The 27,611-nt window shown below is 33.2% G+C and overlaps 1 long non-coding RNA gene across 1 annotated transcript; it reads right to left on the bottom strand.

Moving 5' to 3' along the window:
• Positions 1-4,308: 4,308 nt before the first annotated feature.
• LOC146996545 (uncharacterized) lies at positions 4,309-27,516 on the bottom strand. The gene is made up of 2 exons (XR_015042207.1): positions 27,441-27,516; positions 4,309-4,539 (listed from the first exon to the last, which is right to left on the bottom strand). It is a non-coding gene; the product is annotated as an uncharacterized LOC146996545 (long non-coding RNA).
• Between the last annotated feature and the right edge of the window lie 95 nt (positions 27,517-27,611).

Here is a 27,611-nt window from a genome sequence, read left to right as displayed (position 1 = left end):
GTGCTCTTGACGCTCACAAACTACGCCGACCGGCGGTAAAATAAAAATAAGAAACTAAAAATGAATAATAACAAGTTACTACCTACGAGGCTCTCTAAACGTAACTAACCTAACCGCGTTCTAAGATACCGCTGATAATTCAGCAAACTTCTGAATATTAAGTTGAAAGATTCAACTATCTGCCGAGGCAAGCACACATGCTGAAACGCGTGGTTCTTCAATTTCTGCCTAGCCACCTCCACGGTCGTGAAGCAAGAAAGCACACTTTCAAACTCGTTTCCCTTCTATTAAACTCAGAATACTTCCGTTGACAATTTGAACACTTTGCGCGTTCTACTAAAATTTACATATTCTGGCATTGGCAATTCCAGGGGAAAGTAAGGCTTGACAGGAAAGATAGTTTAAACTTAAAATAAATGTTAGTTAAAATAAATATAATTGGGAAGTTGGAGGAAGGCCGCAGTGTGACAAGTGTGGCTGCAGAGTTCGGAATTGCTCACAGCATCGTTTCCCGACCTTGGAGACAATTTCAAACTACAGGAACAGCTATCCGGGGGTTTAGTAGTGGTCGGCCACGAGGAACCACACCCGCAGATGACCGGTATATTGCCTTACAGGCCAGAAAAGCAGGCGGCAGACAGCGAGAGAAATCGCTAGACACATGACACAGCCGACTGGACGACCGATATCGCATTTTACCGTGGCCAGAAGACTGCACGGTAGTGGTCTGTTTGCACGACGCCCTGTACGGTGTGTACCTCTAACGCCTGCCCATCAGAAAAGGCGTTCTCTGTGGTGCCGGGAACACCGGAATTGGAGAGACAATGAATGGGGACGTTCTCTTTACAGGTGAGAGCAGATTCAGTCTGAGTAGCAATTCTCATCGCATACTCATCTGGAGAGAGCGGGGAAGCCGCAATCATCCCTCAAACATCATTGAAAGGGACAGGTATGGAGGTGGCGGTGTTCTCGTTTGGGGAGGTATCATGCTTGGTAGTCGTACAGACCTTCACATCTTCGACGCAGGTTCAGTCAACGGGACCCGTTATTGTAACGAGATTCTTCTTCCATATGTGCGTCTTTTTAGAGGTTCTATGGGTCCGCAGTTCCTTTTCATGGACGACAATGCACCATGTCATCGCACAGAAGCTGCCGAACAGCTCTTAGAGAGTGAGGATATTGAACGTATGGATTGGCCGGCACGATCTCCGGATCTCAATCCCATCGAGCATGTATGGGATTTTCTAGGCAGACGCTTGGCAGCTCGTACCTTACCACCAGTAACGATTCCGGAGCTCGGATTGGCGCTGCAAGACGAATGGGCAGCAATGCCTCAACAATTCATTGACAACCTCATTCTCAGCATGGGCAGACGCTGTGAAACCTGCCTAGCAGTCAGGGGAGATCATATCCCCTATTAAAGACCGGATGTTTCTTGCTGGACATCCATCACAGGGATGTTTCGGCCTTCAGTCGCATTGCGCTCCATGCTACTTTTTCAATAAAGCTCCTTTTTATCCCTCTCATTTCTCTTTTAGTAAGTGTTGCTTACATTACTCATGTCCTTACGTATTGGGGATCTTACGGTATTAAATGTGTTGATTTGGAAAGCTTTTGTACAAAGTTATATTGAAAAAACCGTCTCGTCCTTAATTTTTGCACACCAGTGTATGTCGGAAAACGGTTAATATTAAGTACGAGGATGTTAGAGCTTTAACTCTACATTTCCAAAGCAAGAAACACCAGTCGTTAATATTGAATAGGGACTCTTCGCAATCGGTTTCGAACTTTTTCATGAAAAAATCTTCAGAAGAACAGGACAATATATCAGCAATTGAAATTACTTCAGTCTGTCATAGGATTAAGCACCATCACACTTTTAATAGCCAGGATTACACAAAATTGTTATAGCACTCTATTTCCAGGTTCTTCTTTGCCCAAAACGATTTCTTGTGGTAGAACAAAATGTACAAGCATTTGCGAGAGTGTGCTTGCTCCTGCAGCTCAAAAAATACTTTTTTAACGAGATTAAGGAGGCAGAGATTTTTTTTCAGTTCCGACTGAAAAAAACCTTTTTTTTTCTTCTCCCGGAATTTTTTTTTCCTCTCCCGGATTTTGACAGCCAAGAGGTCGCAACGCTATTGCCAAGCAATTTCTAAACTTTACACCAGCGGTTCTTAACCAGTGGTACGCGTAACTATTAAATTCAAACGTCTCGTTAAGAAAGAGAACACCTGACAGAAATTTCCTGTGATCGAACTCCAACGGAAGATTTTGAATATGACATACTTGTTAACGTTTGGCTGAACCGAAAAACAAAGGCATTTCAAATAAAGCTATCAAATTTTTACCGTCTTTTTGCACAACCTGTTTGTGTGAAGAAGGATTTTTTCCATGTTATATTTGAAATATAAATACAGACCAAAATTTAAAGTGAATCTTAATTTACGGTTAAAGCTAAATGAAAGAAGACAAGACATAAAGAAATTGACCTCTCGTAAAAAGGCCCAAATTTCACACTAAATTTTAGAATTGAAGTACTATAACTTAAATTTTGATAAATAAAACGGAAACCAATTTTTAATCTAATAGTTTTTTATGTCTGCATATTTATAAATAGCCAATAAATTGTGCAAATGGCAATACATATATATTTTTTAATATTTATATTGAGAAACTGAAAAATAATCATTGTAAAATCTAGTGGTGGTACTAAAGTTTTTCGTTTTTGTTTAAATGGTACGCGTTAGTCAAAAAGCTGAGAATTGCTGCTTTACACAATCATAACATTTTTCATTTCCTGTGAAAAAAAAAGAAACACATATGCCAATAAAAATTTTTGTTTAAGTAAAGTTACTATTGTTGCAGTTAACATCAGTTGCAAGATTATTGTCATATCTGTTTTATATGATTATTTCATTTTATGCGAATAGAACATCCGATGTACTGCATCTATAGACGCTCTGTTTTAGAACATCACATGCTAAGGTTTTTCAGAGCAATCATGCAACGTATTTAAATAATCTAGTTTTCCCCGTTATTTGCCTTGAGACAGTATCCTCTTCTTTTGAAAAATATGAGTTGTACAAATATAGAAGTCATATAAAATCATGATGTAGTGAGAAATATATTTCTCACTAAGTACTTCTTCAGCCACTTTAAGAAATTCATCCCATCCATCAAGCTGATGATCGTAGTCATCTTCAGTCATAGAAAAATGTAAAATTCCAATTAGTATCAAAATCACCTGAAAATACAAAATCATCTTATGTTTTTCTCACCTGATCGAAACAGATAAGAAATCATTACCTTTACCTTTGTCTGGATACATGCCAAATTATTGACGCTTGCTTAATGAGTCATGCAAATGCAGAAATTCCATTAATGATAAGGAAATGCAGTGAAATTTAATCTGTATTTTTTCAGACTTCTTTGAAACTTATATCAATTATTAATGAAAATATCATGCTGTTTAATACCCTTTTCCCAATTATCACTTATCTCTATACATGACACGAGTTTAATGTGTTTGATATTAAGATTTTGCTACAGATGTTTTTAGAACAAAATGCCGGTCATATGTACATAGAAGTTGGCCACCTCTCCTCTCTCTCTCTCTATATATATATATATATGATTGATCATAAATGTATATTATAGTTTCTGAGTTTTGTTCTTGAGATAATTCTCACATATTTTCTAATAATCCTTTTCTAGATTGTAACTAGCTCTTTGGGTTATTGCAGTAATAATATGAATGTTCTGAGCAGGAATTTATTTCTAGGATTCAACAATTTAGGTTCCTTTTAATTAAAAGTGAATTAATTTAGTAATATATTTAAATCGTTTAAAATATTAAGTCGTTTAAATATTAAGTCGTTTTTCGGAACGAAACTTTTGAAATCTGAAGTTAGACAACAGAGGTGAAATTTCATTTTGTATCTCATTAAAGCATTAATTGTTGCTTTTGAGAGAGAACGCTTGAATTATGTTTTTCAGTATAATGAACTGTGCTTTGCCTTCCCATTAAATTACAAGTGAAAGCTCACGGTAATTAAAATTCATCTTAACATTTGTAAAATATTTTATTTGTAATGAAAAAAATAAAAGAACATTTGCGCCAATAAGATGATTTTCTTTTGCGCAATAAATGTTAATATTAACATCAATTACGAGATATTTTTCATATGCTTTTATTTCAGAAATATGTCTTTCTTATCATTTTTCATGTTATCAACCCAATAGTCTTATACATATAATATTTTAGATAATTATTATATGTTAAAGATTTTCAGACCAAACATGCAACACATTTAAGTAATTTTATTTTCCATGCTATAAGAGACAAAAACCTGGTTTCTTGAAAAACTTAGGTAATACACGAAAAAGAATTTATGATGTTTATTTCTTAGAGTATATCTTAACAAGTACTTTCTTAACTTCTTCAGTGAAGTCATCAATAGGAATTTCCGTCTTACGTTGATAATCGGAGTTCCCTTCGGTCATAAGAAAAAGCAAAATTCCAAGTAGCAAGACAACCTGAAAATGTGAAATTAATTTGTCTTTACTTTTTCAAACCTCATTTATACACCACATAAGAACAAAAATTGTGCTCATCTTTAATGAATAGTTAAGTTTGTGTAAAAACTAACAAATTGCATCCATCTTTATAACATTTTGCTGAAAATATATGTTTATACGCGGGCCGCCATTTGAATGTTTCAAAGTCTTTTCCTCATATATGGGAAAATTACATTGTCCGTTAATCTTAAGATAACCTTCCAATGCCATACTTTTCCATATATTTTGATATCTATGCTGCATTTTAAACTCAGATAGGGAATTATTACTTGGCTGGTTTCAAGTGTTTATTCAGAGTATTATCACTGTTACACAGATATAGAGTACTTTTAGTTTTAAAAATTTATTGCGAAAATTAAATGGGATCAAAGTTCAATACATTATATCTAGCAGAAGGAAATACTACTAAAGTTTTATTCGACTAATAAAAATTTCTCAATCTAATATATTGCAGTACCGTGAAATTTTCTTGCCACTTATTGCATAAGATTATTTAGTTGAAGATCTCCTTTTCTGTTAATTATTTGTTTTGTGCTCACTTTTTAAAAATATTATGAAAGGTTTTGATGTATGTATCTAATTCATCAGAACGTAATTAAAACAGATCTTGAGGAGGTTCTAAAGGTCTTACTGGAGGGATTAATTATTAAACATTAATGAAATGACCAATTTTAAACGTAAAATAACTTTATTTAAAATTTCGAATCGTGGGCATGCATTCTTTTTAAAAGGCCAAATTACGTTGCACATTATCACATTTTTATAGTGAGGTGTCGAAATTAACCGCACAACATCCTAGGCAGAAACAGAAATAAACTTCATTACTTTTTCACCTTATAAGGTATATCTCCCGGCTCTTTAGAATGCCTTCATGGTGTAGTGGTCAGCACACTCGACGCGTATTCGAGAGATATATGGTTCGAGTCCCGGCTAGAGCATTGCTACTTTTTCAACTCTTCTGCTTCAAAATAACCTAATGACTCTAAAGTGGCGCCTGAACTAAAAAAAAAAGTGGTGGACGCTGATTCTCCATCACTAGGATTTGGCGACTGCGTCCCCTAATCCCCAGTCGCCCTTAAAAAGGGGGAGTATAAAAGGTATTTCTCCTGCCTTCTTAGCATGCCTTCGTGGTGTAGTGATCAGCATACTTGACTCGTATTCGAGAGGTCCGTGGTTCGAGTACCGGCGAGGGCACTGCTCAGTTTTTCATCTCTCCAACTTCAAAATAACCTAATGAATCTGCAATCTAAACACCTTTAATTTAAAATGCAGGAAAATGCGTCTTTCAAACATTATACTCATTCTTTTTTCCACTAAGTGGCCCAGAATTCATGCACAAACTTGTTTCTGTAACCAAATTAGGATAGCAGCTGATGAATATCATAAGCGAGAAAAATTTGATCCCAACGGATTTCACGAAATAAATTAAATATGGCACAAGTGAAAGAACTGTGCAGTGCCAGAGTTTCTGAGTTGAACAATAAATTTGCGAATCTAGAAAATTACATAAAAATGCTCGACCCTTTACCTAGCCTTCCGTATGCATTATGAAATCATTCAATGAAATCAATACCAATGAATTAAGCCTACTCATAATACGTCAAATGATATACTCGAGTAAGTTCCTAATGCAAGATGCATGCCCGTTGTAAATTCGCAATTATTCTAAGAAACCAAATCATATTTAGAATATTAATATTGGTACGAAGTTTGTACATATGTAAATAGTTTTAGTGAAATTATATGAAAAATTGTAGTATATTTTTGCTTAATGTAACATGAAAATCTTAATAGGTGATGCTTTGGCGGAAAAATAAGAATACAGGGGCAAGTCTCTTTAACATCAAGTACATGGCTATCTTGGTGAATTGACGAGTTATCACCAAGCTGGCGATTGTTTTAGCGATAATTTTACGCAAAATTTGACGAGAAATCACCAAACATTGCCAAACTTAGCGACATTTTGGTCCTTGTACGTATTAAATTATATGCATTTTTTTCCTGCATTTCGTTTAAATTTATTTCCTCGAATTTCATTAAAGATACATTTCTCATTCAATTAATTCAGTTCTCACTTTGCGACAAGGCAAAAGTAAATAAAACCTCAAAATATTTTAATTAAATATTGAAAAATATAAAACACAAATACAGTTAAAACAATTTAAAGAACAACTTTTACAATTAAAATTAGAGTTTCTACGCTAAAACAAGCAATTCAGCCAGCAGGTAAGAAGGCAGCTTTTTTCGGTGCACAAAAAAACTGAAAGTTTACTATTACGTCTCACATTGCCAAAAGATACTGAAAGCGTCGAAACTAACATAATTTATTGTGGACGCTATGCAGAGTCAATATATGGGATAATTTAATAACTGGAGACTGGATTAAGCATTTGCAATAATAAAAGAAGACGTTATTTTTCTTGTTGCGAAGCTTAGTTTCTCTAGATTGGAAACAAATCCACTATTCTGCTAAGTTTCCAGTTAACCGGAAATTCTGCTAAGTTTCCAGCTAGTCTGCTAAGCTAACCGGCATTTTATACACGAAGCATTCCGTACAGAGCAATATTCATAATTTCTTGATACCTTTCATCACGTTGCTCTACATGCACTAGATACGTTATACACTGTACTTTGTGCCATACACACTATACTATTTACATTTCATACTCCACAGCAGCCATATACGCAAATATGGCTGCTATGGTAAACAAAAATTAGGCTTATCCGCACTTAAACAACTTTTAATTTTTTTATAATTCTATAATTATTGCATGTAGATTAACTAAAGTCGTGAAAACCTTAACCGGAAGTAAGAACAACATAATTCAACCATTTTTAAAACAAAAAATGTGCAATATACCAATATATAAAAATAAAAAAAATGAGCACACCAAGCCGGGTAACAGAACGTTCGGTGCCACCGATTCCAACCAAAAAGAGAGGTGCACAACTACATTTTATAGCAGTTCTATATACAAAATTTCAACGTTCTGAGGCCATTCGTTTTTGAGTTATGTGAGATACATACATACATACGTACGTACATACAGATGCCACGAAAAAAATGTCTTTAGAATCCATTTTGAATCAGTTTTATAATTTTTTTTGGGGGGGGAGGTGCCCTTTATTCTGTTCTTGCGTACAGATGTCGCGCAAAAATATCGTTAAATTGCATTCGATAGCGGTCAAAATGGATATTTTCGTTCAAATATGATACCTAAAACTTTTCGCGATTACAATACTTCCTTTTTACTTCGTACAAGGAAGTAAAAATGCACAATTTACAGACATATAAGAATAATAGAGCTCACTGAGCCGAGTAAGACAGTGATATATATATTCATGTATTTACATGCTTTTGGTGCGGCCGATTGCAACCAAAATAGGAGGTGCACATCTACATGTTATAGTAGTCCTATATACAAAATTTCAACTTTCTGAGGCAACGCGTTTCTGAGTTATGCCAGATACATACATGGCTACGTACATGTGCGTAAAATCTGTAAAAATCTTTGCTTAAATATCATAATCATAATATTTTGCAGTCCTTAGCTTGAAAGTCTTTCATAAAAATTGATGTTAATAATATAAAACTAAAATTTCCTTGTACAGATTCATGAAATTTGAATTAATTGTTTAACACTTCTAAAATAACCCATATTTTCTTATTTGCAAAGCAATGTAAAATGAAATTTAGAGCTTAATACCTGGTATGTAACAAACAATATAAACTTTGACAAAAATGGAAAAAATCAACGTGACAACTTGCTTATGGCTGTGGGATGCTTAAATACAATTACACATAGAAACTTCAATTCCTTAATAAAGGTGACTGCCTCCAGTATTGTATAATTATCAAAGTTTACATTTATAAGTTATGGCCATAAAATTTTTCTTTAAAAAAAGTATTCTTTCACCTCTCCTTTCCAAAAGCTCGATATGTACATATATACATTCATTTAAATTTAGATTATATTTTAATGTATTTTATAAATTAAACGAGAAAAGCTACAGATATATTGATAAATACCAAAACTTAAAAGTAGTTTTGTGTGCTATAGAGTTTGAGTTTCTTTGGAAGCATAAACTCACTTCTCGTGCTTTACAAGATAAACCATCACTTTTGGCAACTTTTGGCACTTTTGGCAAACCATCACTTTATAACTTAAAGTAACATGTGACAGGTGAGAGCAAGTCCGGACACTCGGGCGGCTTGCATAGACTAATCGGGTATCGTTCGGATCTCGCAACTGTCTAAAGTTACACTCCGAAATCAAGACATTATATGGTAATGCAAAAGCAAAGTATCAGATTATTCTACACGCATTGCATAAAGTAGAATATCCAAAGTACAGGTAACAGATCTGAGCACACAATACATTTCATACTACTTTTGGTGGAATAACATTGTTCTAAAAGCTCATTGTTTCAGAAAGTTTGCTGTACTCTGAAAGAAGACCAAAAATAACTTTATAATTAAACATTGTCCTAGTTACATCGCATGTTAACACATTGCTACGCATACTCGTTACACTATATATTTCATAATATGCATTGCATTGATCATTGCACTGTACTTAAGGCACATTTACAAAACTCATTGCTACACTTAATACACTATATATTCTATGCTACATATTATGCTGAACATTACTCTTGCCAATTCAACATAGATTCTTAATAATGTAATTGATTATATAAGATATAACTTCATTATATGGTTCATAACTTGGTTATATAGAACATAGTTTTTGATGCAACAGGCTTAAATAAAGAGCAAAATTACACATTATAAACAAATTACACAATGCATAAATACATGTTGGTTACTTTATGCTATACTGATAACCTACAAAAGAGAGGTAAACAGATTTGAGGAAGTAGTACATCCCATACTGCCTTTGAATAACATATGGTAAAATTTCATTCTTGCATAAATTTTGATTTACTCTGAAAACTTACCAAAAATAACTTCGTAAATAAACAATCTCCTAGTTATATTGTACGTTGACACACTGCTATATAAAAACACTCAACAAATTATAATTTTCATAATGATATTACATTGAACACTGCATTGTACTTAAGACAAAACTCATTTCTGCACTTAATACACTTCAAATGTTAGCTACATATTACATTGAACATTACTCTTGATTATATAAACATAGGCACTTGGTAATAACTCTTGATTATATACAACATTATTCGCAATACAAAGAACTTTAAACCGTTAAAAAATTTAAAAATACAGAATGCGGAAACATGCAATGATTACTTATTGCTATGATTGTAACATACAAAGCACAGTGGCACTACATACAAAGTTATGTGGCAATCGACTTATATGTGGCAATCGTTTATAATAGCAGAATTTTATACATGAAGCACAATACATTCCGTACAGAGCAATATTTAAAATTTCTTTGCCTAATACCTTTCATCACGTTGCTCTACATGCACTAGATACGTTATACACTGTACTTGATGCCATACACACTATACTATTTACATTTCATACTGTTCAGTACTTTAAGTTCTAGAACTACAGATATAGTTACTATGCTCCTTGCAGCTCAAAGCATAGCTCTACATACTATGGGCACTTACACATTTTATGAGGCAGTACTCTGACACACTCTGAACGAACAATTGAGATCATATGTTCTCTCCGGTCTTTATATAGCTTTCACCCGGCCTCCGAGATATTTCTAGTACTTTCTGCTTCTCGAAATTACTGGAAGAACAGTTATTCCATTACAGTATGTATTATGGTAACACAAGGACCAGACAAAAAATACATTAGTCGCCAGAACCATGCCAGCTTGGCGATATCTCGCCAAATTAGAGAAGTAACAATTTACACAATATTGAATAGATTTGTTCATGTTTTCTCACTTTTCCGGGATGCTTTGCGTTTCTAGATTTTCATGTTACATTACACAGAAAAATGCAACGATTTTACATATAACTGCACTAAAATCATCTATCTATGTACAAAATTCGTAGCAGCATCTTGAACTTTAAGATGTGCAAATGTATTTGAAAAGGAGAAGAAAGCAGGAGAGCATTTTGACTGATTTATTATTTTTATTTGTATTGGTTGTTACATTAAAATACTCTAATTAGTGACACATTGATTTTATTCAAAGCAGTGAAGTTAATCGACAATTTGATTGGAGCGAATTTAGCTTTCAATGGTTCTGTCCTTGAGATAATCTCTGATTGTATTAATAACTTATAGACGTTATCCAGGTATGAATCATCAAATTTTTCTAAGACGGTATTATCCTCTAGGTACAAGTACAGGGACAGGAATGGGTACAGGTACTTTGCTGAAATTTCTTGCGTTATTACTATTTGCTCCAGCCATAAAGTAAAAAATTGCAAGTAGGAAAAGTACCTAAATTATAAAAATACATTATAATTATTTTATCTTTTTAACTTGATTAATTTACATAATTATTAATTTACATACATATTAATTAACTATTCTGTATTACTTATTCGCTCTCTTTATTGAAATGCTTGCTTACTGTTCTAATGTTATACATAGCATAGCCCAACAAAAGCGTCGGATATAATGTCAGAAAAAGTGCTTTATTGTTAGAAATTGGAAAATATTTTTACATATTTTAAAGTGATAAATGTTCCGATTTCAAAATGTCACGTTTTATTTCGCCTGGTGACACTGTATTTTATTCCACACAGCTCATTTCGCACCTCCATTGCAATTTAGTCGATACGAAACGAGACAAAGGAACAGCAAGTTTTGATTGTGAAAAATTCATTGCAAGAACAATGAATGTTTTACACAGAACTGTTGAAAGCTTCGTGCAGTCTCTGTACATAAATGCGCATATAATGAAACAGCACTCTGTAGACTGACAAAGAAATCTGAGCGCACAGGTTTGACAGCAGACATTTAATCAAATCACCACACTCTCGATCTAGCCAGTCTGTTAAAAAATTACTATTTTGCTTGACTGCTAGTCTAAAAAAAATTTGAAGAGAAACAACAGCAAAAACTTAGGAAATTTAATGTGTATTATAGGTACGTCGATAGGCAAATGTATGAAAAAGTGGTTACGAATTTCATATAAAGAGTGCCGTGATGCGCAACGACAGAAAATACTACCTCAGATAATGTTTCTAATAATTTTAATTATTGGGATTAGGGCCAAAAATATTTAAAAACAGCATATCTTTAGAATTTTGCGGATGGACAGTTTCATGTGCGTGTGTTAGAGATAAAATATGTTATTCCAAACAGTGTGTTACCATACACTGTTTGAAATCGTTGAATTTCTTAATAAAAAAAACTCGTTAAAGTTTAAAAAATATGAAATAGATAATAGAAAAAATTCGAAATTTAAGATTCGGGGTTTCAGGTACCCATATTCGGGTGGAGGACTACGTTATTCAAAATTTGATGGCTGTAGGTATTGTTGTATTTTCACAATGCGAGAAACATACATACATTCGTGCAGATTGTGCATTATTTAATTTCCTCAGATATAATGCAGAGCAATAATATTTGGTGGCAACGACTTGAAAAGTGATAGAGCCGTTTATAGTGGTTCGACGCAAGATGCCGTTTTAAGACTCATAACATATCTCCGTTTAAAAAAAAAAAAAAAAAAAAAAAAATTCTTCATCTATAAAATTTAGTTTATGAAAGTGAAAAAAATATAAAACATTGTGATCTGTAAATATTAGTCCTTCTCCGTGACACGAAGCGAATATGTTATGTGCAGAAACTATCCGAACGCCACCGTGTTGCCAAAGAAATCCAGCAACGCAAACGATTTTCCAATCTAACGAGGTAAATATGCTGACTAAATACTACATTTACATACATAACTGTACATCAAAATAAATAGTAGTTGCAACTCATTTTGAATTTTCAGATAATTTTCCTGCCTAGAGTTCTTTTTTGTTTTATTACCAAAGAGTTGCTACACGCAGTTATATGTCTGTCAATACATATATGATACGTATTGAAAAAATTTGAAAGACGAAATATAATTGTAAGCACTTTTTCTCCTTACTTGGAGATGGATTTACATCTGTAAATATCTAAGATATTCAAGACCTAAGATATAAGATCTTCAAATGACTAGCATAGAAATCTAATTTACTTAATTATTTAATAATCTAATTACTTTCAGGGTGCCATTAACAAGTCTAAACTTAGTATATGCTGTGTGATTTAATAAAATGTTGAAAATACATGAAAAGCAATATGACGGTGTACAGTACCTAAAGACATCAAATTTTGAATAACATAGTCTTCCACTCGATTATGGGCATCTGGAAGCCCAAATTTGGAATTTGTTTTTTTTATCTATTTCATATTTTTTAAACTTTAACGAGTTTTTGATAAAAACCATGATTTCAAAGCTAGCACTGTACGGAATAACATATTTCATCTCTAGCGCGCGAACAAAAATCTATCCGAAAATTCTTAAGATATAAATATTCTGGTTTTTAAATATTTCTGGCCCCAAACGGCGTTAGCCCAAATGCTCTCGTAACGTGTATGTATGTGTAAAGGAAAAAAAAAAGAAAGAAAGAAAAGAAAACGCCTCTTTCCGCGTATATAAAATCTGAAAGCTTTTGGATTAAAAAAAAATAATAATAAATAAATTTTTTTATATATTTATTTGCTATACTATATATATTTTGGATTTAAATTGCTTGCTCTTTTGACATGCTTATTCATAAATTTTCTACGAACTGTTGACACACAAAATGCTAACAGAGTACTTGAAAACATTAGAAAATATCAATATGTTTAATTCAATTATTCTTTATTTTGAAGCTATGGATATCAATAGTTCGTAAAACAATGTAAAGTGGAATACTAAGTTTCAAAACTTTTTATTTTGGAAAAAGGTAAGATATTATTTTTGTGTATTTAAAATGGTCAATTTTAAGATTCATTAATGTAAACAATAGCATATTATAAGCCTGATTATTATGATCTTATTTTACGATTTGCATAATGAGAATTGTTTTGACATTAATTTTAAGATATTATGAGATGGTGTGGTGTGGTGTATTTAATTATGGCAAAGCACACTAGGGCTATCTGCCTAAAGGGAGGGATGCCTTCGTGGAGAATTTTCTAAGGGAAACTGGCTAGTATACACGTTACACATGGGCAAAAACCACGAAAACACCCATGCAGGCAGCCCGTTCGCGGGATTCGAACCTCGGACCGAACTACCAGTGTTCAGCGACTTTACCGCTCGGCCGCTGGTGTGCCGATATTGGGAGATGAATGACCTTTAACGCATGAGTTGCTTACTTTAGTTACCTATTTTTACTTTGGTTATTATTTCTAGTATTAGCAGGGACTTTAGTATCTTGCTTAATATGCTTAAGAAAGGCGAAGAGAAAAACGCTTGTGTGTCGTGGATGAACTCAGCTGTTCAATGTTTACGCTTACAAGTAATGTTTTCAAAAATGACAGTAATCAAAAACAGTCTGAGAGGAATCATCTAGTAATAAAAATTTTTTTAATTCTTTCCATGCGCTTGATGAATTAACATCAGCATTGAGCAATAAAAAATACTTCCTTCTCTCTGTCCGCTCGACGAGAGTTAACATCAATTTAACACATCAGAAAAATTATTTCAGACAGATCACTGCGAACTGAAAACAAAGGTTGAATATAGCACAGGTCACAAGTATGTTAATGGGCCGTTTTTTAACTGTAAACATTATTTAGTTCGTTAGAGAACCAGGGGCGTACTCTATGGCGTTAATAATATTTGCTGAAGACAATGAGAATGTTCAGACAAATTTATTTAATACGAAAATGCTTTAATATATTATTCTATGTTATGTTCTCAGCATTTTTGCTGTATTTAAGAAATTTTAAACTGTCATTGTTTTCACTCGTACTCATTTATTCTGTATTTAGTATTCATAAATACTAATATGGAAGTTTCGAAAGTATATTTTCCAGTCACTGAAAACCTGATTAAAACTCCTTTTTGGCGATTGCAAAGAAAGAATTGGAGATGATTTTAAAAATTAATGTCCTATATAACAAATATCGTTTTAATAGAAAACGTTTGAAACTCATTGTGCATATGAAAAAGATCCCTAATTAGGATTTTAAATATTTTGTTCATTGATTATTTAAATGTTTTGAAAATTAATAACAATATGGAATAGGGGCAGTATACTGTTGATTTTTCTAACAGTAATTTTGATTTTGGAACAAGCCTTTCCTATACATTCTCATTTCTCATCTACATTTCCCTGCCAGAATGAGTCTTCAGGATTACGATTTATATAAATGAGGTAGAAACGAGTATTTAAGCTGATGTCTGTGCCACTTCAGTAGCAGAGCGTGTTCTGCCTTTCGACCACGTTTTTGTTGACAGTCTAAAGCTTACTGTTATACGGCCGTACTGTTACGTGCCGGCTAGTATTTGATCTTAAATAAAAGCCATTAGTTGACTCTGTGCAGCTTCGGCTGATTAATTTTATTTAGTATTAGATTAGTTTTATATAGTTAAAGCCCAAGTGGAGGCTTTTTGTAACCCCGAGTAGGAGCCATCTGTTCATTTATTTTGAGTTGGAATAAAAGTTAATTTAACCTTCTTTAGACTTCTTACTTACAAGAACTCAGCGAATAGTCGCTACGTAGTCCTTTAGTATTCTAGCTTTCAAGGAGCTCTAATTTAGATAGAATATTACAGTGGCGCCTAAACTAAAAGATGGTGGACAATAAATTCACCACCACCAGGATTTGGAGACTGGGTCCCTAATCCCCAGTGGTGTGCGGAAAAAATGTCACCCGGAAAAAAGAGAAACGGAAAGAATATCCCCGGAAAATAAGGAACGGAAAAAATGTCACTCGGAAAATAAGGAACGGAAAAAAAGGAACTCTAAAATCTCGCCAAATCATGTCGCCGATTGGAGATAGGGAAACCTGCTAAACGGGCAGGGTTATAGCGGGCTCTCTTGAGGGAGGTTTTAAGGGTAAGACGTTGAGCTGGCTGCAGCTGAGCAAGGTCATTTCGATAGCAGGTTTTTCCAACTTGCCTGCGGGAAAACTGTATGTTCTCCCCGTGGTTTGCTTCACCCGTTTCCTTAAAGAAACCGACCCACCTCACCCGGAAGGAAAGCATTCACAGGGAGCAAATGTTTCTCCTCTGTTAAATAATGATTGCCGGTCTTTAAACTAAATTTCATCCATCCCTAACTGGAAGCTAACAGCTTGTTCACATTAAAGTGTTGATAAATGACGAATTGTCAGTAAAGACGGCACACGAAAGCTGCTAAACAGAACTATTGGCGTCCGTTATTTTTTATTACGGTTCAACGAATCTAGCAATAATATTATATTATGCATTCCGTTATTATTTAATCTATCCGTAATATGAAATATAATTTTCTAAACACTAACGGTTTATCATCAGTTAATTTATAAAACGACAGATATTTTATAGTGTCATTTTTTTTTTCCACTTTAACGATTTATCATTAGGTGGGTGTTTTTTTTTTTTTTTTTTTTTTTTTTTTTTTTTTTTTTTTTTAAAGTCCAAAGAGACAATTTGATCCTGGAGGACTATTCTTTTCGTTTTGCGATTTTGCGTTGAATCACTATAAACGGCGAATCACTTTTCAAACTGTTGCTACCAAATGTTAGAGTCCTGCATTATATTCGAAGAAATTAAATAATGAAAAATCTGAATAAATATATGCATATTTCTCGCATTGTGATAAAAAAACAGTACATAGAGCCATCGAATTTTAAATGACGTAATCCTCCTGCGAATATGGACATCTGGAAGCCCAAATTTGAAATTTGTTTTATTATCTATTTCATATTTTGTAAAACTTTAACGAATTTTTGATTAACAAACTCAACGATTTAAAAGCGAGGAATGGCAACACTATACGAAAAAAAAAATTATCTCCAGCGCGCAGAACTGTGTATCGGAAATTCTTCTAAAGATATGCTTTTTTAAAATTCTTTTGCGACATTGCTATTTAAATGAATTTTATGGTTTAAGTGCAAAGAACATATTTAATAAATAAAGGTAGCACACAAAACGTTAAAAAAAACGCCCTCTTTGGATGTAGTTTAAAACCTGAAACCTTTGAGATTTTTGTTTGTTATTAAGTTTTTTTTTTTTTTTTTTTTCCTTTTTTTAATATGAACGATGGCCCCTCAGCCGACTTCGACTTGACCAGAAGCAGTTGTCACTTTATCATGCAGTCACCTAATAGGTGGGCCACCTTTGCCTCCTATGAAGGGACGGACAATTAGCACTATGCATTTCCCTGGATTCGAACCCAAGCCGTTAGGGTATCGCAGTTGGCGACCCTAACCACTACACCGTCTGGGCGGCATTGATCATTAGTTAGTTTATAGAATATTATATTCTATACTAATTAATATAGTTATTTTAAAATAATTAGCTAAACCGGCTTGGCTAGTTCCCCCCCCTCCCGCCAAATACTTACTTATTCGAGGAAATAACTTAATTATACGCTTTAACGGTAACATATATTTTACACTATATTTATTTTATATTAAAATTTTTCCTATATATAAATAGATACGGCCATACACGCAATCGAATCGGCTTAATGTACTTTCATTTATAGAATAATGCACTTCCGAATGTGAACAGTGAACTTTCTTCTGGTGATTATCTTCCTATGATGATCAGTATTTCTGAGAACTTGGACATCGGTGCTGAGAGCTATTTCTCTAATTCGCAAAAGCCCAAAATCTTATGAACCTGTGGTCATCTTAGAAAGGGTTTACTGTACTTTCTGTCTCTAACTCTGGCAATTTATTGGTATGAAAAAATTTCTTGTAGTAGAATATAATCCATTCATGCAAGCCCTGTTATAAGAATAATTTAATAAAGAAGCAAAATTATCATTTTATTCAAAATTTCACTTTTCGAGCGAGGTCGTAAAGAGTTCTGACTTTCTTATCGGTTAAATGTTGCTGTTTCTGACTTTTAACTTGCTAATTTAACATTTATTTATTTATTTTTTTTTTAGCCCAAAGGGGCGTTAGACCCAAAGGGCTATTACTTTCTGCGTTGATTCACTTTTCAAACTGTTGCTACAAAATATTATTGCCATGCATTATATTTAAAGAAACTAAATAATGAAGATTCTGCATGAATGCATGAATGTTTCTCGCATTTTCAAAAAACAACAGTACCTAGAGCCATCCAATTTTGAATAACGTAGTACTCCAACCAAACATGAGCACTTGAAATTCCGAATTTGGAATTTGTTTTATTAGCTATTCCCAATTTTGCAAAACTTTAACGATTTTTTAATTAACAAACTCATCGATTTAAAAGCGTGCAACGGGAACACTGTACGAAAAAAGAAATGTATCTCCAGCGCCCGAAACTGTGTATTGGAAATTCTTAAATTTTGCGCTTTTTAAATATTTTGTGATATTGCTGTGGAATTGAATTTTATGGTAAAGTGCGAAGAACATTATATTTAATAAATAAAGGTACCGCACAAAACGTTAAAAAAAATCCTTTTGGGCGCAATATGAAATATGAAAGCTTTCAGATTTTCCTTTAAATAATGAAAAATCTGCATAAATGTATGTATATTTCTCGCATTGTGATAAAACAACGGTACATAGAGCCATCGAATTTTGAATGATGTAATCCTCCTACGAATATGGGCATGTGGAAGACCAAATTTGAAATTTGGAATTTGATTTATTATCGATTTTATATTTTGCAAAACTTTAACGAATTTTTGAGTAGCAAACTCAGCGATTTAAAAGGGAGCAATGGGAACACTCTACGGGTGGGAAAAACCTTTTTGTCTCCAGCGCGCGGAACTGTGTATCGGAAATTCTAAAGATATGCTGCGGCATTGCTATTGAATTGAATTTTATGGTTTAAGTGCAAAGAACATGATATTTAATAAATAAAGGTAACACACAAAACATTAAAAAAACGCCCTTTGGACGTAATTGAAAATCTGAAAACCCAGATATTTTTTTTTTTTTTCCCCCCAGTGGCGTGGTAAAATGAATCATTAAAAACGAAGCTGAGCTTCTTAATTACATTTTGCAGCTTTAGAATGATACCGCTAATTTGATTATCCAGAACTCGAAATATTGAATAAATTTTAGGTAAATAAAATTCAAAATTAACGCGAAAGAATTTGTTTTAGCAAATTTCGTGAGATAGATTATGTTCTGCTGTTCTGTAATTTTTAATTAGGACCGTAAAAGAAATGTTTCTTGACGAAGAGGTGAAAACTGTTGAAAACAGTCAATTTCCTATTTATGAGAAAACTTTATTATGACTTTGGAGATTAAAAAGTACATATAAATATTATAGTTCTCATTTTTCATGTTTAAATTATTAGTAAGAAATATGGATTCTAATGCAGCAATTGTAGTGTAATTCTAAATGAACTATTTATAACATTGTTATCAATGAAGCAACAATCCTATAATTAAAAAAAATGAATGCAAAATTCTATTCTTATTGTTTTGAGCTCAAGTTCTATGTTTCAAGAGCTTTCAAGTCTGAATTAATTACTTTTCAGACTTAAAATTGCAGTATAACTTTTGTATTTAAAATTTTGTTAGCAGTTTCTTAGCAGTTCTAAAACAAATATCATGCAGAATTTTAGCAGTATTAGAAAAGGACTCAAAAAGGGCTGACAAGGAAACTTCCTATCTTTTGGCTTTTTTAATTGTTGAAGTGTATGGAGTCAAAATTAAAGCTACTAACAACCAGTTTTTAAGGTTGTTATTAATTAAAACATCTGTAATTTTTAATAAGCATCATGTTTATGAGGAAATGACAATTCAGATAATAAGTATTATCTGAATTATCGTTTCCTAGTCATTCCTAGTATCATCATGGCCGGTGCCAGAGCATATGCAATCGGTGCGGCCGCACCGGGCGGCAGAATTGAGAGAACGCAAAATTTTTAGAACTTTGGAAAGAGCTGGGCGGCAGAATTTTGAAGTTGTAAAGCAGGCACCGTGCGGCAAAACGTCTAGCGCCGGCCTTGAGCATCATTTCAAGTCTTAGTAAATCAGCTTAGAATAATTAGAACTGATTTATAGGAATTTAGCAAAACTGCGCTACAGTAACATATCATTGATAAAAGTATATCCCAGGAGAAAATATTCTTATTATTATACTATAATGTTCCCTTAAAAAGAATGTAATATTTAGCAATCATACTTAGTATTGCCTATTTTTCAAGAAACATAAAATTCACAAGGTTTTGCAAGCGAGTACACTATTCAATACTTTACAAATGAGTCGCACTTGATCAAACAAACCATAGGCTTATACACAACCGTCCAGGAGTAATTTAGTCAGGTATTTTTTTTAAATGTTAATATGCAAAATATAGAATTAATACTAAATATGCATAAATTTTAGATTTGAGCCTTCTTGACGTGCTTTCGTGGTGTAGTGGTCTGCACGCTGAGCGCGTATTCCAGAGATCCGCGGTTCGATTCCCGGAGAGGGGGTTGCTCATTTTTCAAGTCTCCTGCTTTCATAAAATATCGAATGTCTCTGCAGTCTAAGTGAAGAAATATTCGACATAACAGACATTTAACTTTTTCTTATAATATAAATTTTGCGTGGGAACAATTTTACATTGAGCTGAAAATAAGTTTATGTATTCTGCAGTAAAAATTTACATTCATTCAATTAATTATTTATGTGTACTGAAAATTTTTTTTTATTATTATTTTATGTAAAATTTATCTGGTGAAATTGAATTTAGAAATTTTCTGCATTGGCTATAATTTTCTTCCTTCTGCAAAGATTGGTATATACGTAAACGAGACATATTTTGTCGAATGCAGTAATAGCATTGCCGTATCCTTTTGTGTTAATATATTCAAAAATTTTAATTATTACGTGAATTACAGCATTATATGTTACATGAAGGGGATTAAATTGAATCCAAATTCAAAATATTTACATGTCTTTTCACTCATATTTCTAACAATTTTATTTTCATAGGGAAAATTACCAAACACTGATGATATAATAAAATTGACAGTAATTTGTGTTCTATATTCTTAAGCAGAATACATAATGCAGCTCATCAGCGCTCCAGCGGTCTCCAGGGCCATAGCTAGAAGGGGGCAAGGGGGCATCTGTCCCCCGGCGCAGAATCCAAGAGGCGCCAAACTGATATTACGACATTGTAGAATTAAATGTTTTCCATCCTTGGCAAGCAGTAAGATGCGCGAAATCTTCAGTTGTCCCTGGGCTCTGAAAACCCTAGCTACGACTCTGGCGGTCGCTTAACACTGATAGTTCGACAGGTGCTCAAATCCCAGCAAACAAGCTGGTTGCAAGATAATTTAGTTATTTCTTCATGTGTAAGGTAAATACAATCAAGTTTCCCTTTCTCATACTTCGTTAAGTCCTCCACGAAGGCCTCCCTTCTCTTAGACATACAGTTCCCGTGCTTTGCCATGATTCAAATAAATACCAAAGAAGAAATGAGGAGAAAATGCAGTAGATACTAGCTATTCAAGGGATAGAACAATTATTAATAGATGTAGAAGAGCATTTTTGAAATCATTTCTTGAGTACCAGTTCCAGGGAGTTCTAAATCACTGAGAGTTCTTAAATGTTAAATAACTTCAGTGCCTTTAATTGAGTCTGAAAATTGGATTGATAGAGTTGAATTTTTTGAATTTTAAAATTTGCAATTTGCTAGAAAAGACGAATTTTCTGCTCAAGTGCTTGCAACAATATTGAAAATTCAAAATTTGCGAATCTATGGGCGACGTGCGTCATTAATTACATCAAATGCTTCTAATAATTCTTCTAATAACTATTTTAGAGTTTAACATAAAAACTCTAAAATTGCAGGGACTGTAAATAATCTAAAGATATTTAGAAATACAACAAGATTTGACAGTTGAGGAAAATTGAAAAATACACTATTTATCATAAAAGATGAACTGAAAATAATTATAATGTAAGAAAGAAAAATGTTCTCCTTTCTTTTTGTTTATTTTCACAATTTAAAAAAAAAATTATATAAATCTAAAATTTGGTTACCTAGGGAAATTGCTATAAATTACGCATATAACAAATCAGTGCGAGAATGGTTTTGCATACGAACTGCGACTGCAACACATTTCAACCAGTTTTAACCAGCTTCAGATGTTAAAAAGTTCCAGAATTAAGATCTTCTTATTGTAAATGCACAAAGTTTAAATCTTGGCATAAAATTAAATAACTTGGGCATTTAAAGCCCGAATATTGGAAAATATCATAATTAAGAATTTTTAAATTTTTGCAATAGCATACGTACAAAATAATGATCAACAATTGATTCAAGGCTTTCATACGAATACAATAATCCGAATGGAATGTAAAAGATTATTACTATTCTAATTTATATTGAAAGTTGTTGCACGACCTTGAAAAATCAATATTATAATTTATAAGGCAGACATGTAACTGAAATTATTAAATGCCACAAAAATGCAAATATAATGAGACTTTTCTAATGCGACTGCTAACGGCCGCTTCAAGCGATCTTTAAGCCACTTATATAGATGGTTGCATTAGAGAGGCAAATGTATAAAAGCTTGTTTATTTATGTTGTAGGAAACACTTTTAGAGTTCGCCGTCATGAGATTCTCTGTACTTATATGTAAAACAGTTACAAATAATACGTCTTACTAAAACGATCGGACATATTTAGGCTTCTAAAATGATGTCAAAAATTTCAAAAAGGAAATCTAACAGAAAAAATCCTGATTTGGTTAATTTAAAGCAGTTAACACAGTTTATGATAAATAAAACATTAATTAAAGCATCACAGGCTTCAGTATGAGAAAAAATTAGCATGATCATCAAATCAGATTATTTAAGTTATGGCAAAGTACCATAAGATTATCTGCCGAAGTGAATATGGATGCTTTCATGGAGGACTGTTTATAGCGGGTAGTTGACAAAAATTATTTCATACGTCTGATAGAAACTGACTCGTATTTATGTTACACATGGAGAAAAACACGAAAATTTCCTGGTAAGCAGCACATCCGCCATGGTTTGAACCCCAGTCGAACTACCAATATTCAACGATTTTTACCTCTCGGCTGCTAGTGGTCAAAGGCCATTTAAGTTATTCTCTGAATTTCAAAGTTATCGGTTTATGCTTTATTACACAATTATTCATGCTCATATTTTTGAAAACAAGAGATAAATTAAAAACTGGAATTCTAGATAAAAGTTAAATAATTAAATTTATTTAATTTTCCATTTTGATACGTTTTACGTTATGAATACGAAAAGCTCCCACGTATGACTTATTTGGAGAGTAGAATGAATAAGCTTCTTTAATTTGGTTTGATTTACTTGACTATAACAAGGCGCATGAAAGATATCTGCCTAAGAGAATGGTTGCCTTCGTGGAGGGCTTCCTAAGGAAAACTAGCTCGTAACCACGTTATATAGGGGAAAAACCACGAAAAGCTGCTTTGCTAGGAATCGAACCCAGATCTAACAATCAGGGTATTCAGCAACTTAACCGCTCGGCCGCTTTTAAGTTTCCATAAGCTTTACACGTAGTTGTAATTAATATAACTACTATAAGTAAAAATCCTTTCTAAAATATCCATCAGCCATCCATCAGATTTCAGCCTATCAGCGGCCGAGCGGTAAAGACGCTGAATACTGGTAGTTTGGTCCGAGATTCCAATACTGCGAATGGGCTGGCTGCATGGGCACTTTCGTAGTTTTCCCCATGTGTAATATGTATACGAGCCAGTTTCCCTTAGAAAGTTCTCCACGAAGGCATCCCTCCCTTTAGGTAGATAGCCCTCGTGCACTTTGCCATAATTGAATAATCATAATCCATCCATGTTTCTAGTTGATTTTTGGTATTCTGTGAAGATGACCACCCTAGAAAGATAATATTCAGTGCAAGCGTTTGTTTATACCCATAGAAATTTGGAAGTGATCGTCTTAAGGAGATGGTCGCCAATCGTTTATGGGCTACTAGATGGTCCGGCTCTGAGTAGGTTACGCATTGGTGCATTGTAAAATGCATTAAATCCTCTCTAATACGATCATCCACGTTTCTAATTATTTTGGTCTTCGGTGGAAGTGGTCGTCTTAAAGAGATAATGCTCGGTACAACTGTTAATTTCTACTCTGAGAAATTATTTTGGAAGAGGTCGCCATAAGAGGGTTCATTGCATATTAAATGTTTAAATCCAGATCGCGTGGTTATAGGATCCAATTTAATTAGATTTTAAAATTTTAGTAAAATAAAAAATCTGAAAGGTTTCAGATTTTAAATTACGTCCAAAGGGGCCTTTTTTTAACATTTTGTGTGTTACCTTTATTTATTAAATATCATATTCTTCGCACTTAAATCATAAAATTCAGTTCAAAAGCAGTATCGCAAAATAATTTTAAATTGAGCACATTTTTAGAATTTTCGATTCACAGTCTCACGCGCTGGAGATAAAAATGTTTTTTCTGTACAACATTGCCATGGCTCGCTTTGAAATTCTTGAGTTTGTTAATCAAAAATTCGGTACAAAATATAAAATCGATAATAAAACAAATTCCAAATTTGGGCTTCCAGTTGCCCATATTCGCAGTAGGATTACGTCATTCGAAACTCGATGCTCTAGATACCGTTGTTTTATCACAATATTTGGTGGCAACAGTTTGAAAAGTAAAACGGACATTCAGAGTGATTCGACGCAAAATCGCAAAATGAAAACATTAGTCTCTCAGGGACTAATAATTTTGAAATAAACCTCTTAATTTTAATAACTGTGGTTTTCTTGCTTTCAAACTTAAGTGCAAAATTAAACAATTGTTTCCTGTGCAGATGCGTTACTTTTAATTAAAATCAAATGAGAAAAAAAAATTATGCAAAAATTAATTAGGTAAAAAATTTAGTCCTATTCTTATCGAAAACCGTAACTTGAAATTGCATCTACAACTGTTTCTTATACCAAAGCTCAGGATGAATTAGTTTTCTGTTGTGCGTCAATAAATGTTTCACAAAACCGCAGCTTAAGGCTATAACTACATGCGGTGCCAGGAGAGTAATTACTAAAGACCTGACAATGACCGACGCTGGACAACCCGCCTTCCCCCCTGGCTTCCATCGCGAAAGCTCCCCCCTCTAAGCAACCCTCTATTTTTAACCTTAACGAAGAAACCATGGAGGTAGGCTCCATGGAAGAAACAAGCAGCCAACACATCTTCTTGCTTCTACTCGCATGTTTCCGGTTATCCGAAGTTACGTTTGTTGAGATAAAACTTTTATCACCCAGCTTGGCGATCTTTCTAAACATGCTTTATTTTTCCCATTGCAAACGAAGGGTGACATTTTTTCCGTTCCTTATTTTCCGGGGATATTTTTTCCGTTTCCCTTTTTTTCGGGTGACAATTTTTCCTACAACCATCCCCAGTCGCCCTTTAAAAGGGGGAATTAGAAGGTATTTTCTACCTCCTTCCAGCATGCTTTCGTGGTGTAACGATAGCACGCTTGGCGCATATTCTATAGGTCCAGATTAAAAACCCAGCGAGGCATTGCACACATTTCATGTACTCCTGCTTCAAGATAACCTAATGAATCTATAACGTTTTTAAAATCCTATTGACTGTTATTATTAATAGCATTAACTGACTCATTAAAAAAAATATCAGATTTTTAAGCAAAAAGTCATATTTTGTTTTAATTTAAATTAATTAAATTACGTTTTGAGTTATATATATATAATTAATTAAATAAGAATGATGTTCTACGTAAGAATTTTGTAGAATTTGAGAAGTTCCCTTTTTCATTAGAACTATAAATTTATAATTTTATGTTAGGGGATATGGAATTACACTCATCTCAAAATAGCAAAGTTACTTTGAGTAATCCTGTTCAGAGTAATTCTAATGTATGTGATATTGGATTGACTTAATTTTAAACACCTTCTATAAAACGAAATAATGCACATGAAACATTATTGCACTTTGGTGAGTATCTCCTAAATAAAATTTGTATGCATTTGCCTTTTTCAGCAATGTGTCAGACAATTTTTTATTAAACATGTACACTTTTTACGTGAAATGTAAAATAACATATCATTAGTGCTGTAGAGTTTAGGTTACATGTTGCAAAATCGTAGAAAATGGGCAGTGGCCTCACCGAGATCTGAACCTCTCGAATGCGCGTCGAGGTGCTCTCCATTATACTACAAAGTCACACCAAAAGGAGGGATAAGTTACCTTGCATACTACCCCCTTTTAAAGAGAGACTGTGGGTTAAGGGACAAAATCGAAAAATCCCGGTGGCGAAGAAAGTATCGACCACCACCATTTTAGTTCGGGAGCCACTGTAGATTCATTTTAGAATTCTTTCGATACCAGAAAGCTAAAGAAATCCTCAGTGCCGTCACGAGGATTTAAACTCCGGACCTCCCGCAAACGCGTCGAGTGTGCTTCCAGTTATATCACGAAGGAATGCGGGAAAAAAGGAGAAAATACTTTATAGCGTAATTTTTTCGCTGAAAATAATATAAGTATAATCGCCGAAATTAAAATATATCTTCTCAATAAAACGAAGAATAAAATAGATATAGAAATAGACAGGAAGGATATAAACTACGAGTAATAGCTATATTTAACATGAAAATTACTAAGGAAATACATTTTTATTTTAAGTCAAATTTTCTAAAAAATTAGATATTTATCTGAATTATTGACACGATTTTAATACGATTATAGGTATATACCCTGCATTTTAATTGTTGTACATATTAAATTTTACATATTGCTGGAAAAGGAAATGTAAGAAAAATATCTGGCTTTTAATAATAAATGTAGGAAATAATTAGTAATTTTTTCCTTAAAATATTAATAATACTAGATAATTCTTTGTGTTTATCTCGCATTTGAATTTTTGTTTCGTTTCTGTGTATTTTTTCAATTAGTATATGATTCGCTATCAAATGACAGTTAACTTTTGTACTCGTATATTTTCAAATAATAAGCATTTTACCATTGATATTCCCCTTAAGCATATATTTGAGGCCTGTGTATTTTTTTATGTCTCTATCGATATATTATCGATTTTCATCATAACAAAATATTTTTTCTTATTATAGAAATTTACTTACGTGACCATGCAAACGAAATTGAATTAAATGCTTCATAAAAACAGGTACAAGAAAAGCTGTTATTCATGATTCCTTTTAATACCCAAGTTGAAGACGGACAGCATAACTAACATTGACAAAAAATATTTGAAATAAATTTATTTCCCGAAACTGAAACCGAATTAGCTTTAAAGATTGCAGGAGACAGTCATAGCTCTGTATATTTTATGTACTTTTTGAGGAATGTTAGAAAGCAGTTCTGGTATTACAAAGTACGAATTTAAGTTTTGACTTCTATACAGATTTTCAATCGGTAAATCGCATACATAAAATATCTAAATGCATAGTTTTACTCAGTCCAGGTAATGCAAGTAATTATCTGAATTTCTAATTTTCAGAGAAAAAGAATATTGAACACGGAAAGAAATTTGCATTAAATACGCATTGCATAATATTATGTTTACATGAAAACACTTAGTGCAGCATAACGACACAGGTAAGACAACGAAATATTGAAATTAACTTGAAAATTTTGTTTCATATAACCTTCTTCGAAACACAGTGTCATTCCGTTAAGGGCAATTCCAATAACAAACTATGGAACCAGCAAAATTTTGCAAGATAAAAATAAATTTTTCTATCAAGTAATTTAACTGATTTTAAATTTAAAGAATAAGAAACAAAAAAATAGCTTTTGTACTAGAATAGATTTTACCTTAAGAGGTATCATCCTGTTCTTGTACGAATAAAGAGACGTTGAGACACTCCCAATCGGCATACAAGACAGTGGAAATGATTAAAAATTCTGATATACTAGTTTCAAGCTACTCTAGAAAACACTATGTTTTAAGCATTTTAAATACTTTTATAAGATGTCCTTGAAACA

Source organism: Stegodyphus dumicola, chromosome 7 (assembly GCF_044657685.1).
Source record: "Stegodyphus dumicola isolate Sdum_Otavi_A_Nest chromosome 7, ASM4465768v1".
In the NCBI taxonomy this organism is placed as follows: Eukaryota; Metazoa; Arthropoda; class Arachnida; order Araneae; family Eresidae; genus Stegodyphus; species Stegodyphus dumicola.
The sequence above is the reverse complement of the archived record's forward strand: the minus strand, read 5'-3'. Positions and strand labels throughout refer to the sequence as shown.